Source organism: Dendronephthya gigantea, unplaced genomic scaffold, assembly GCF_004324835.1.
Source record: "Dendronephthya gigantea isolate DGI-Jeju-01 unplaced genomic scaffold, DenGig_1.0 000041F, whole genome shotgun sequence".
NCBI classification, from domain to species: Eukaryota; Metazoa; Cnidaria; class Anthozoa; order Malacalcyonacea; family Nephtheidae; genus Dendronephthya; species Dendronephthya gigantea.
Genome location: NW_021163051.1, coordinates 1622031 through 1634320, shown reverse-complemented (window position 1 = coordinate 1634320; position 12290 = coordinate 1622031). Strand labels below are relative to the sequence as shown.

General features: G+C 35.5%; 1 pseudogene; it reads right to left on the bottom strand.

Moving 5' to 3' along the window:
- Window positions 1-3753: 3753 nt before the first annotated feature.
- On the bottom strand, window positions 3754-6996 carry LOC114526798 (annotated as a pseudogene).
- Between the last annotated feature and the right edge of the window lie 5294 nt (window positions 6997-12290).

Below are 12290 nucleotides of genomic sequence, written 5' to 3'. Positions count from 1 at the left end.
TGTTCGGCCGTAATGTGCTTGTGGTAATAACTGACTAACAGCAAGTCACAAGCTTGTTTAAAAGTAGCCATTTTGATAAAAAAAAGACTCAAAACGACAAAAAGTTTGTAAACAACAAATGCAAGTTTAAATATATGCTTGCGTGATACGCTTTTATTTACGTTTTTGTTACAACGCCACAACTTAATGTACAAATTTGTAACAAAAACGCTGTTCTCGATTCAGTCTTTTCTGCGCTGACATGACGTCCGTGTTGACAAAACGTCGCTATCTTAAGCTCTCTATTATACGTTCAAGAACTTTACTGAATGGAGAAATGAGAGATATACTTGGTTCAGTCATTATTCCATCCTTGTAGATTGGAACAACCTTTGAAACTTTAAGTATCTCCGGTACAATACCACTTTCTATTGATTAATTGTAAATTAAAGTTAGTGGGACTGATAATGGTTGAGAAGCTATCTTTATTAATTTATATTGAATGTCCAAGGACGATTTATTTGGATTAAGTTGGGGAAAAAGCAAGGATACCTTAGCCTCACTTACCGACGACATTACAAAACTAGATGATGGTGACTTATTAATATGTGATATTGGGTCAACATTAGTACTTTCAATAACATCAGCAGCCAATGCTGGCCCAACATCAGTAAAATACTGATTGAACTAGTCAGCAATATCCTGTTGATTATCATACATAGTATCATTTCTACTTATTTTTGAAGGAATAACTTGCCCTTTTGTTTTTCTATGAATTAAAGAACCTATTAACTTCCATGTTTGTTTCAGATTATTTTTGTATTTGTCAAAACATTCTATGTGATAAAGCTTTTTTGCCTTAGCTTTTAATCTATGAAGTAAATTTGCATATTGTTTGTATAAGCAAAGGGTTCTTATTTAAAAAATGAGTACGATACATCTTTTGTTTGGTTTTAATAGATTTCAGAAAGTCACTGGTTAACCAAGGTTTAGACATCTTTTTTTTAGTCTTAGAGGCCAATCTGAATGGAACATGCTTATCAATACACGGTGGTCGGTTGCTATGCAAATTTCTCCCTGAAGCGCGGTCTCAGGTGTGTCAGCAGTATTTTAAATAAATTTAATTAAGCTTCCCTCCAAATTTCAAAAAATGGCGGCTTTCGCTCTGTCTTCGAAGTTGGTGAATTTAGATTTGGGTACTGCCAGTGTGGCTTGAAGCTGCATGGAATGCCCCTAAAAAGCCAAATTTTCACATGCGAAATTTGGATGCCATTCTCGAAGAGCGATGCTCCCTAAAGCTGGAGATATGCAGTCCTCTGATCGACAGCTTTTTAAAGGAAATCGGCCGCGGATTTTATGCAAAGCCTGGGAGATCACGAAATACTGGTTTGATGCCGCCAGTAAAGCTCTATATACCGTACAGCATATTTAGGCATATATGTGTACTTTTAGTGTTGGATATGGAGCTATTATGAAATGTAACGAGAGCAGAGGCATCAACATCATGTTCAAAATTATATCCTACGATACGGCCTCAAAGCTTTTTTCTCCTGTGCGTTGTGGAGGGGATAATGTTTTGAGAAAGCGTCAGTTTGGAAGGGCAAAGGCAGACAATGGAAGAAATTACTTGGTGTACCAAGGTAGAGCAGCTGTTATAGTGGGAAAGGCAACTCCAATTCTTCCAGAATATTCGCAAAAGGCAGAGAAATTGTCAATTACATTTTATGTTCAAAGGTATGACAAGGATGACTTTGCTTTGAACTTGCAACTACAAGCACTTTGTAATTCTGATTGCTAAACTTCACTTCATTGAATGGTTTGTTTGTATATTCTTCAATTTTAAAATTTGAGTACCAAATTATATGGATACTTGCATGGAAGAGCTGAAAGTACATTTTTCTAACATTATTACACTATGTTGCATGCATTTTTTGATGTAGTGAAATAACTTGAACAAGTAAATTCCATGTAAGTATCCAAAATCAGAGGAACAATCCAATTTGAACATACCCCAATAATTGTTAAACCTAAATGTTGCCTTTCCATGTTATAAAATTGTCTTTGCTTTTTCCACAGCATAACTGTGAAATTTGAATATCAAAATGTCTGCCATTGCCCTTCCAAATTTACTTAAAACATAAAAATGACAAATCAATGTTGTGGTTTAATATGACCTTTTTGTTAACATTCCACATACTAATTAAATTATTTACATATCAATGCCTTCGACTGGGCTACTTGGGTCACCAGAACAGCTATTATATTATATTGTTATATGCAACCAAATTTTGTGAAGTATGTCACATGCACTGATGCAGACCCTGTACATGCATACCCTATACAAATTAGATTAATAGATATGCAAATCAGTTACAAACACTAGTGGTTGTATCGGAAAAATACAACCACTAGTGTTTGTGACTGGTATGTATAATTTTCATTTGCTATTCCTATGGATATATAATTTTGTACCTTTTCATCAAAGTTGGTATCACAACTGCCTAAAAGAGACAACAAACTCTCAATGATTTGACTTAAGAGCCTTTGTCATGAGAGTTAGTATGACTTCATAATAGCAGTAAACAAGTTATATTGGGCCATGGCTATTGATCAGGAAATGCAGAGCAAGTTTTGTTTTCAAAGGTTTAACTATATTAATGTTTTAGTTGTTCATCAATCCTGCTAAAAATATTGGTGGGGCTTAATTAGGCCAGTCAACTACACTGCTCTGTATTCCCTGCTGATTTGCATTAAACATTTCATTATGTATTAGAATTCCAAATCCTGCTGTAAATAGTTACAACCATCCCAGGTGGAAATTGTATGTAGTTATATTTGTCTCTAAATAAATGACTTTTACTGAAAACTATTTTTAGACAACTATGAATAGAATTATTTAGTCTGTCCTAAGGTTTTTCCCAGATACTTTTAGGGTTTTCCCCAAGGTGTTTTCTGTATAGACTTAACATTTACATGCTGTATGCTGCTTTAATTTGGAAATTTAATGCCCTTATTTAATGATGTGATGTACAAACACCCCAGTTGAACTGACATTGGGAAATTGGTTAGGGCTGACACATTACAGTTAATTTGCAGGAGTACATACTATGTGTTATTCTTTTTGTCATGCCTTGAGTCATTGAAAAGGTTTTACCTGCATAATAAATTAGTAGCAATTGAATTAATAGTAGGATATTTTGATTCAAATGCAACCCTGACATCATCCATGTAATCCATGATCTACACACAGAGGGTAACAGTCTTGAAACTTTAAAAAATTGTTAAAACAAACAGGCACAAGTTTTATTCTGAGTTACTTATCTGATTTCAAATCTTCAGGAACCCTTAAACACTTTCCAATCATCAGAAGGCACTAGACAGGAGGTCAATAATTGGAATCATTTAAAAGGGAAATTTTGAGGATGTTTCATTTAGAAAAAGCAAAGCACTTTTTTTAAGCGGAACAAAAGCTTATAAACGGTAAGAAGAGTATTTTATAAAGTGTCTGCCAATGCATAGTTGTGGCTCAATGATAACACAGATAAAGGGTTTCACTAACTAGCTCAGTGGTTAAGGGCATAACCAGCCTATTCACTGAAGCTATAGATTCATATCTCACCACAAAACCTTATTGATTCAAATTGTTAATAAAATGTTAAAAATCATGATTTTTCTCAAAATATTCAGATTTTGGGTTATACAGGAAAAAACACAGCTTGAAAGATAATATCACAATTTTTCAAAATATATTTTAGTAATTAAAATTTGCAGAATTCAGGTGCTTTCTTTACACCCTTGATTAGAAAGTCCTCTTTCTCTCAATGCCTGGTTCAGTGCATCAACAGACATCACATGGGGGTTCAAACTACCGCGGTAAACTAGGTTGATACCTGTGACCTTGTGAGTCTTACTGTGCTGCTCTAAACTATTTCTATCCGCAAATCTTTTATCACACTCCAGACACGCAATTGGTTTCAAGATGTTAAGAACCTCAGGGAAAATTTTTCTCTGTTTGGCACAGTCCACAATTACAAAGCTATCGTTGCAAAGAGAGCAGGAATTCTCGTTGGTAGGCTTCTTTCGGCCACAATCACAGAAGTCAGGAATTTCACAATGAGATGGTATGCGCGCTTTAAAATGAGAAGAATAAGTTGGTGGAGAAGGTTGGTGCTCTGGCAAATAAAAAGATCTGACATAGTCCAACCTCATTATTTGCCACCATTTACCAGATGATGAACTCTCAACTGAACGATTTATTAAAGCCAACTCCTTTTTAATCCCAGCATGTTTGGATTCCTTTGTTGAAGGGAAATTATACCCAAACCAACATGGTAGTTTTTGTATATCATCTTTGCATGATATGGTATAGCATAACCAACTGTCCAAACAGTAAACCACTGGCATTTCTGAGATATTGTGCTGCTTTAGAAAGTGCTCTTCGTTTAATCTTCTGGCCAGAACTTTCATCCACACAAACCAAGCTATCAATCAGCCTGTAACTGTAACGAGCAAGAGATATGGCTAGTGCACCAATAATGCGAATTGGTAATGTACCGTTTGCTCTCATTACTATAATGCTCCTCGATCTTGTGCAAAAGATGGTACAAACCACAACCCTTTATTACCCTGGAGGAACATGCTGATTTAGAAGTATTCTTTAGGGCCTCAGCCAGATTAACCTTAGCAAGATCTTCTCTTAATGAAAGTGAGGTTGATTCACAAAGGCTTTCATCAAGATTAGAGAGTTCAGAAGGCAAAATTGTTGATGGTTGTTCCTCAGACCCATCAAGAACAGGGGTCTCAGATATTTCAGAGCCAATAGCACCAGAAAGAACATCAATGAATGACTGAAAGGTATTTCTCATAATGGCTTCATGATAAATTATATCAAGTAAATTTTGCCATGCATTAATTTCACAATGCAAAGGATCTGGCCTAATTCTTTCAGCGAAAACACCAATACGTGCCTTACCTAACTGTCGAATACCATTCCCAGCCATAAACTCTAGCATTTTATCATGTCTAGTATTCTTATTTAAGTTATCTGGTAAGGACTTCATGAATGTGTCTAACTTCTTAATATGTTCCTCATGAATGTGATTATAATAAGGTTTCCAGATGCTATCATCATTTCCAATAGATCCATCTAACTTAGACAGATCATTTTTGTGTACATTGGCATAAGGTGATGGGTATGTTGCAGCCTGATTAAGCTCATTACATGCCCAACTTTGCCAACTCATGTCAGCACTAGGCTGAAATTCCATGGTACACTCTTTACCACATATGGTGAATACACTTGACTCTAACAGTGAAATCTCATCAGCATGCTGTTGCCAGAGTAACTCTAGCAGCTCATGTTTCTCAGACAGGCTAACACAGTGTAACAAATACTGATACTCCCTACTGCGAACCCTCTCTCCAAGGTTCCAAAAGGTCAAACTGCCTATAGACATTGTCAACTTACTAGTTTCTGGTGCACCATCATCCGAAAATTGGAAAATGAAATGATTAGTGTTATCATTGAACCAAACTAATTTGCGGAAAAGGTGGGAAAGCCTCTAATGTAGATCAATGATCATGAACACTAACCCAGTGACAGTCCTAGTTACCCCTGGTACATTAGGAATTTGAATTACAGAACCTTTATCTAGAGATTTAACAAATTTATCAACTGAATCATTAGACACCTCTTTATGGGAAACCCTCATGTCTATACCTAAGCATTTCATGTTTCGTGGCAGCCACACCTCTATATCAGAATCAAAAACTGAGGACTGAGTTTTGCAAAGCATATTGAATTTTCTTCTTGAAAGAAAGTTCTGGTATTTCAATGCAATGGATTTTTTAGTGCATCACTAGATTGGCAATATTCCTGTATACATGATCTTACCACACCTTCAAGGTACTGTCCTCTCTTGTAACTTCCTACCAACTGGTCCATCATTTCCTTGTTTGCACCAGATGACAACACATCCCAGGCTCCATACAATGCTCCTTCAACACCACCATGGATGTAATTAAGAACCCTACTGCTCTCTTTCCTTTGTCTGTAACGAACACTTGATGTGTTAGAGGTTATTGTATGAAAGGTTGTTGGGGTGTTCTGTCTGTGAGTACGAGCATGTGTCTTCTGATCCAACAAGGTTTTGAGTTTTTCAAATTGCTCATTCAGATCATCAAGATGCCTTTGGCTTTCCTGTACCTCTTGATCAATAGCAACTTTTCTTGATAATGCCTCCTCTAATGTTTCTCCTATAAGAAAAGGGTATAATTAAGAAACTCATAAGGAAGTGGCAAAACCAAAGAGGCTATATTGATATTGAATAGGCCATAATTGAACAGGCCAGATTTAAAGCACAGGTATCCTTATTATGTCATTGCAATGAAATAAATTTGCATTCTGAATAGGAAAACTCTTACAAGCAGTCTTGGTTAGTTCTTCAATTTCATCTCTTTTAGTTTCTAGTTGTAGCTCAGCTCTTGTTAGCTTATCCTGTTGATTTCTTGCATCAGTGTGGGCTTTCTCAAGCGAAATTCGAGAATATATGGGAGATTTCTCCCAAAATCTGTGCAGCTCTCTCTCCGAATTACATCTTCCTTTGTGATTTAAAGTTTTGCTACATTTTCTACTTCTTTTACATAGAGTTTTAGTGCTAAAGAGAAAAATAATATTGCATAATACTGATAATAGTGATATATAAATATCCAAGATGCCATCCACATTGAATATGCAAACGAACAACGATTTACAGCGCATTTGCTTACCGTTCGTCCGAACTGGAATCCAGTTTAATTAAAAGAGTAAATAATAAACTTCATCTTTGGTTTTAAAATTTCTTCATAAAAAGACCACACAAAATATAGTTAGCAAAAGATGACGAAATTTTGCGATAAAAATTGATATTTCACAATTTTCCGCCACAAAACACAATTTCTGTGGAGTAGTCCAAAGCCAAAATGTGAGTATATATTATTCCTCTATTCAGGGACCCCTATACCGTCACTTTTGACCATCTGGCACTCCGATGTCAACTGGAATTTCCTTCGGAATAGGGTATTTTAAAACTAAATTTTATGCATGTTGCACAGAGTTTTTCATATCCTTTAAAGGATAGGTACATTACGAAAGCTTGATATGTAAAATGGGCTAGGAAATAAAACGTTGAACGCGAAAGCGAAATAGAAAATGTTCCACAAATTTTACTGGTTTGGCTCTAATAGATCTATACGCTGCGCAATGTCTGTTGTGATCACGTGACCCAGACTCAATGCGGGAGAAATTTGCTTAGCAACCAGCCACCATGATAATAGATTTAATACCATTTACCACTCTGTCTGATCTTTCATTTATATTAAGATCAGATGCATATAAGATATCCCATACCTGTGAACTTATATCATTCAAATAAGCCTCACAATTAAAATTTTTGTAGTCACAATAATAAACTTTTTGTTTATTTCTGATTACTTGAGTGTCAGTCAGGCAAAAAAGGACTTTTCAAACATAAGTCCAAATTGGCATACTAGATTCCGCTTATTAACAGAGCTGGCGGGGGTCATATTTCAAAACACACAACTTCGTACTCCTATATATTATCCCCTTATGATAGCAATAGTTGATTTAACACAAATTAAACAATATCCTCAAAGAAAATAAACAAAAATATTTTCATTGCTTCACAAAACCATGCTAATCATAACAATCATAATATGTTATAAATAGTCGCGAATATTATAATATGCATCGCAAACTTCAATATAATGCAAATTATCAAACACTCTAACGAGTGTTGACTGTTGAGTAAGTAGGCTTATCCATTCTAGTGCATTTTATGACGGGATAAGTTTTATAACCATAATATTATGAGCATATGAACTAGGAAGATTATGAGATATAAACTATATTGATAATTGATCAGGTTTATACACAACAAAGCGGCATGAAATCAATAACTGTGAATGAACTTGTCACATGGAACACTCCTAAATCATTATGTTTTTAGGTATATTGCTATATTTCTTATATTATATCCATTTTAAATGTTTCTCTTACCAACACAGTCTTATTTTTTATGTTCAGCAGGCATATCGTGATTAATTCCCTCATGTATTGAAGTCTAACATCAACAAGTTGCTCGCATGAAATCGCTGCTCCACGATAAAGTTTATCAAGAGCCAGTCAGACAAATCAGTCGAGATAAGTCCAAATGGCTTATTGACCAATCAAATGAGCCGGCTGACCCACCCGATTCTGCGAGTTTTTTGCGTTTTACCGCTGCTCTAGATAAAAGAATATTGCTTTTTTGAAACTGAACCCTTTAAACTGTCACTATTATGTAATCTTATTATAATCTTGAAGGAAGTTAATTATTCATATTTCAAGATAAATTTGAATATTTAATTATCATTTTTACTGCCAAAAATATGTAAGTTGCGCGACTGACTGGACTTACCCTAGATCCGCCCCTGGCCTTTCTCGCAGCTGGATTTTACCGTTAGTTGTCCACAGAAACCTGAACTTATGATCTTTTTTAAATTGATTAATCTTACCAAGAAGTCGTTTCCTGTAGACAGGGGGGCTATTATAGTCTGGCGGTTAGGCGGTTTTAACCATTTCAAGGATCAGATTTCGGATATATCTACATTTTCGTGGCGGTTTACAATGAAGAGATTATTGTACGGTAGCGGAAAATCATTGTTTTTAAACTCGGTTTACAATTATATATGTGTTTAATGTGCGGAATACGATTTAAAATATGTCGCAAAAGTTTATTAATAAAAGAATTCTTGTCAGATAGACAGAGGGAAAGCCAGGAAAGGCAAAATAGTCCAGTTATGTCCTTTCCCTTTTGCTCCATCCTTTAGTTACAATGTCACATAACAATATAACATGAAGTAATGCGTACCACGTAATGACTCATTTGCAAAAAGGCATATAAAGTCATATTCAGTGGTCATATTCCAATTTTCAAAATGGCAGAGCCTGAAATGGCAGGTAATAATTTGAATAATTAATGTGTTACGGATGAAAACACAGTCGACGTAATAAAATGTGTTGCCTTATTTTATTAGTTGGGATCATCTGCAAAAGATTTTATTCGAAAGGAAAAGTTCCGTATTAAATTACCGCATTCTGTACGAAAAGTTTCGAGTTTAAAAGAATTAGTTCAGTAAGAATATAGAATTTTATATCGATTTTTGTGCATGTTTTTGCTTTGTTTGCCTTTACTTTGATCAGCTATAGACTTCAATTGAAATTTGTTGATCTTGTGTTGTTTACTTGATTTGTTTTGTTTACTTCTATATTTGGTATGGACTGTTTGGAAAATATAATCATTGCTACTGCCCTATATAGGATAGCTTATAACCTAAAATGTGACACATGTTTAGATGCAATGGGGGTCTTGATAAGATTGCAAAGCAAGTTGGACTTGGAAACAAAATAGACCTGAGGTTGGGGAGGCTTGACTTAGCAGGAGAACAAACATCAATTAACACAGATCAGCAGCTGGAGTTGGAAATGCCTACTATTCGAAGTTATGTTGATAAGTTACTAGGTGAGCTCATTATAATAATTAATTTTAGTATTATCAATAGTTGTTGATGACCAATTCATATTTCGTCTCATTTTAGGAATGGTATATCCTGTGGAAGTGGTCTTTGCACCAAAAAAATCAACCATAGTGATTGAGGTTGGATCTTCTTACACAGTCAGACCAACTAACAAACCTACACCAGAAAAAAATTTATCAGATTTTGAGAAAGGCAAGTTAGATGAAGGTGTGTCAATTGATTTTTCATATATACATGTTTTAATATCAGCAAGCTCAACCTCGTACCCAGGGTCTTTACTCGTGGTGGGGAGTAAAGACCCTGGTCGGGGCTGGTCACGTGAACCCCCAGATTTTGGGGGTAAATTATAAATTCAATTAGGGAAGGGTAGGAGAGGAGCGCGTTTGTCTCTTAAAATTTTAATATTCTAGTTGTGATGAATCTGTGCGAAATATGTAAATTCCATTGCTACTTCACTGATAAATATACGCAAATATTTACAAAAAAAAGCATTGAAACATAATATATCCTGTCAGGAGCACGAGGAGTATCAAATTACACTCAACAGCGTTTCATTTTCATTCAATCGAGTCGATGGCTAGCAAAGGCACGCCGAAAAAACACTACGCAAAAGGAGAATTTTCTGTAATTTCACGCTGCAGACTTTGCAATTGTGTTGCCAACCCAAAACACAGCAAGAGTCTGTTTCTAAAGAAGAACCAGGCGATTTTACTCAACGCTGAGGAAATTTTTGGTGACAAGTTGCCACAGGAAAGCGATCACCCTGCTCACATTTGTGCGCCTTGTGAGAGAAGGCTAAACAATGCCATTCAGTTTAAAAAAATAATAGCAGCGACTCAAAAAACCATAGCTGAGAATCTACGCACGAAACATTGTGCGAATATATCACCTATGATATCACCGAATGTTGTACGGCCCACAAAAGTGCTAGCTGCTGGAAGTTCACGTCGACGAAGCATCGATTTTAATGTGACATCTGATGATACTCAAAGTTCATCCCAAATACTAGTATGTACTCTTTTGTGCATCATACTTTTTAATTCCTGTCCTTCGTTACTTTATTTAAATGCTCAAATATTGAGTCATTGAATATTTTGCGCCATCAACTGAATTGGCGCATAATTTCATTTAATATGATGAATGGCTTCATTCATGCGTATACAAAACATTGATCCTATACTCCTAGTTTGTTGAAATTGTTACTAATCATTAATCATGGTTTTGCTTTTACTTCTATAATATTACAAAGTCTTCACTAACATTACTCAATTAAAACCTTTACTGCATTTCATGTTTAAGGATTCCCTGGCGTTGGTAGATGCATCCTCATCTGTTCTTAATCAGGCGAACAAAGAACTCATTGAGGTTGCAAGAAGATGCAATCCATCAGTCCTGAGGCAGAGATCATTTGATGGCTTGAGTTCCGAAACATGGATGTCAGAACTGATAAGTGAGATGACAAAAAGGTGTCCAATGTCTCATCAAATTCTTTCTGGGCTGTTGGAAACTACCATTGATCCAGAGAAGAGGAATCCTGCTTTGTGCTTAATTTACTTAATGTTCTTCAGATGTCATGAATTAAGCAAAATACAGAGAATTAATTCAGTTTTGCTCATTCAAGGACAAGCGTCTGTTAATGTAAGTTATTCTTAATGTAACAGTTTTGTGCTTATATCTCTAGGTTAACTGATAGTACAATACAGTATGCTGTCATGCAGTTGATGAACAGAATTTTTACAATTGTTATTTTACCCTAAGTGATTAAATATCATTTTACCCTGAATACAAGGCATTATACAATTTAACAGGCCTTGCAATATTAAAAAAAAATGTGAGAACTTGCATAGAGTAGAAGTCATTACATAGTAATTAAATTCAAATTGTATATTGATTTCTATTTTGTTATTAGGTGATTGCTCAATTGAATAAATATGGTTTCTGTCTTGAGCCGAAAATGAAATACAACATCCTGAATGAAATTGGCAATCATTTTCTTGATCATGCTGCAGAATTGGTGAAGTGTGGTTGCAAGTTTGTTTACGTTCTGGATAACATTGATTGGGAAGAAAAAGCCCATGATATGAGACAGGATGTACAAAACCGAAGTGTGCATGCAGTTGCTACGAGCATCGTGTTTAACTGGAGCAATGGACTTATGAGATATATTCAGCTGCTGGTCTATGTTCTCCTGATCCTAAACTCTCCGAGATCACAGCCCATCCCCCTGTGATCACAGCCCATTCCAGACCAGATCAACCTGCCTCACATGCACCACCTGTTGCAACTGAGAGTGATCCATTGCATGGTGTGAAAATACCATGCTATGGAGATCAACTCACTTGTGTCAGATTTGCTGGTGCAAAAGATCTACGTGCTGGGTGCCATTCTCCAAAGCAAAGGCTGGATCATCTGTACCCATTCTGTATAGTTGACTGGCATACAAAAAGAAGCTATTTGAAGGTATTGTCTTATCACATATTTGTACAGATGAAGTTTATATCTATATGTGCTGTATGCCCAATATATTGTATTTTCCTCATCCAACAAAAATCAATTGTACAATTGTATTTAGTATATAGATTTCTAAAATGACATTTTAACTTTGCCTAGCCACATGCAAAGTAGCCAGTTTTAAAAAACCTTTGAATTGAGTATATTTTATGATCCCCATTTTTTTTCTAGCTTCCCCTCAAAATTATCCCTTAATAGAGTTCAAATAGGCTTCTTGTATCAAT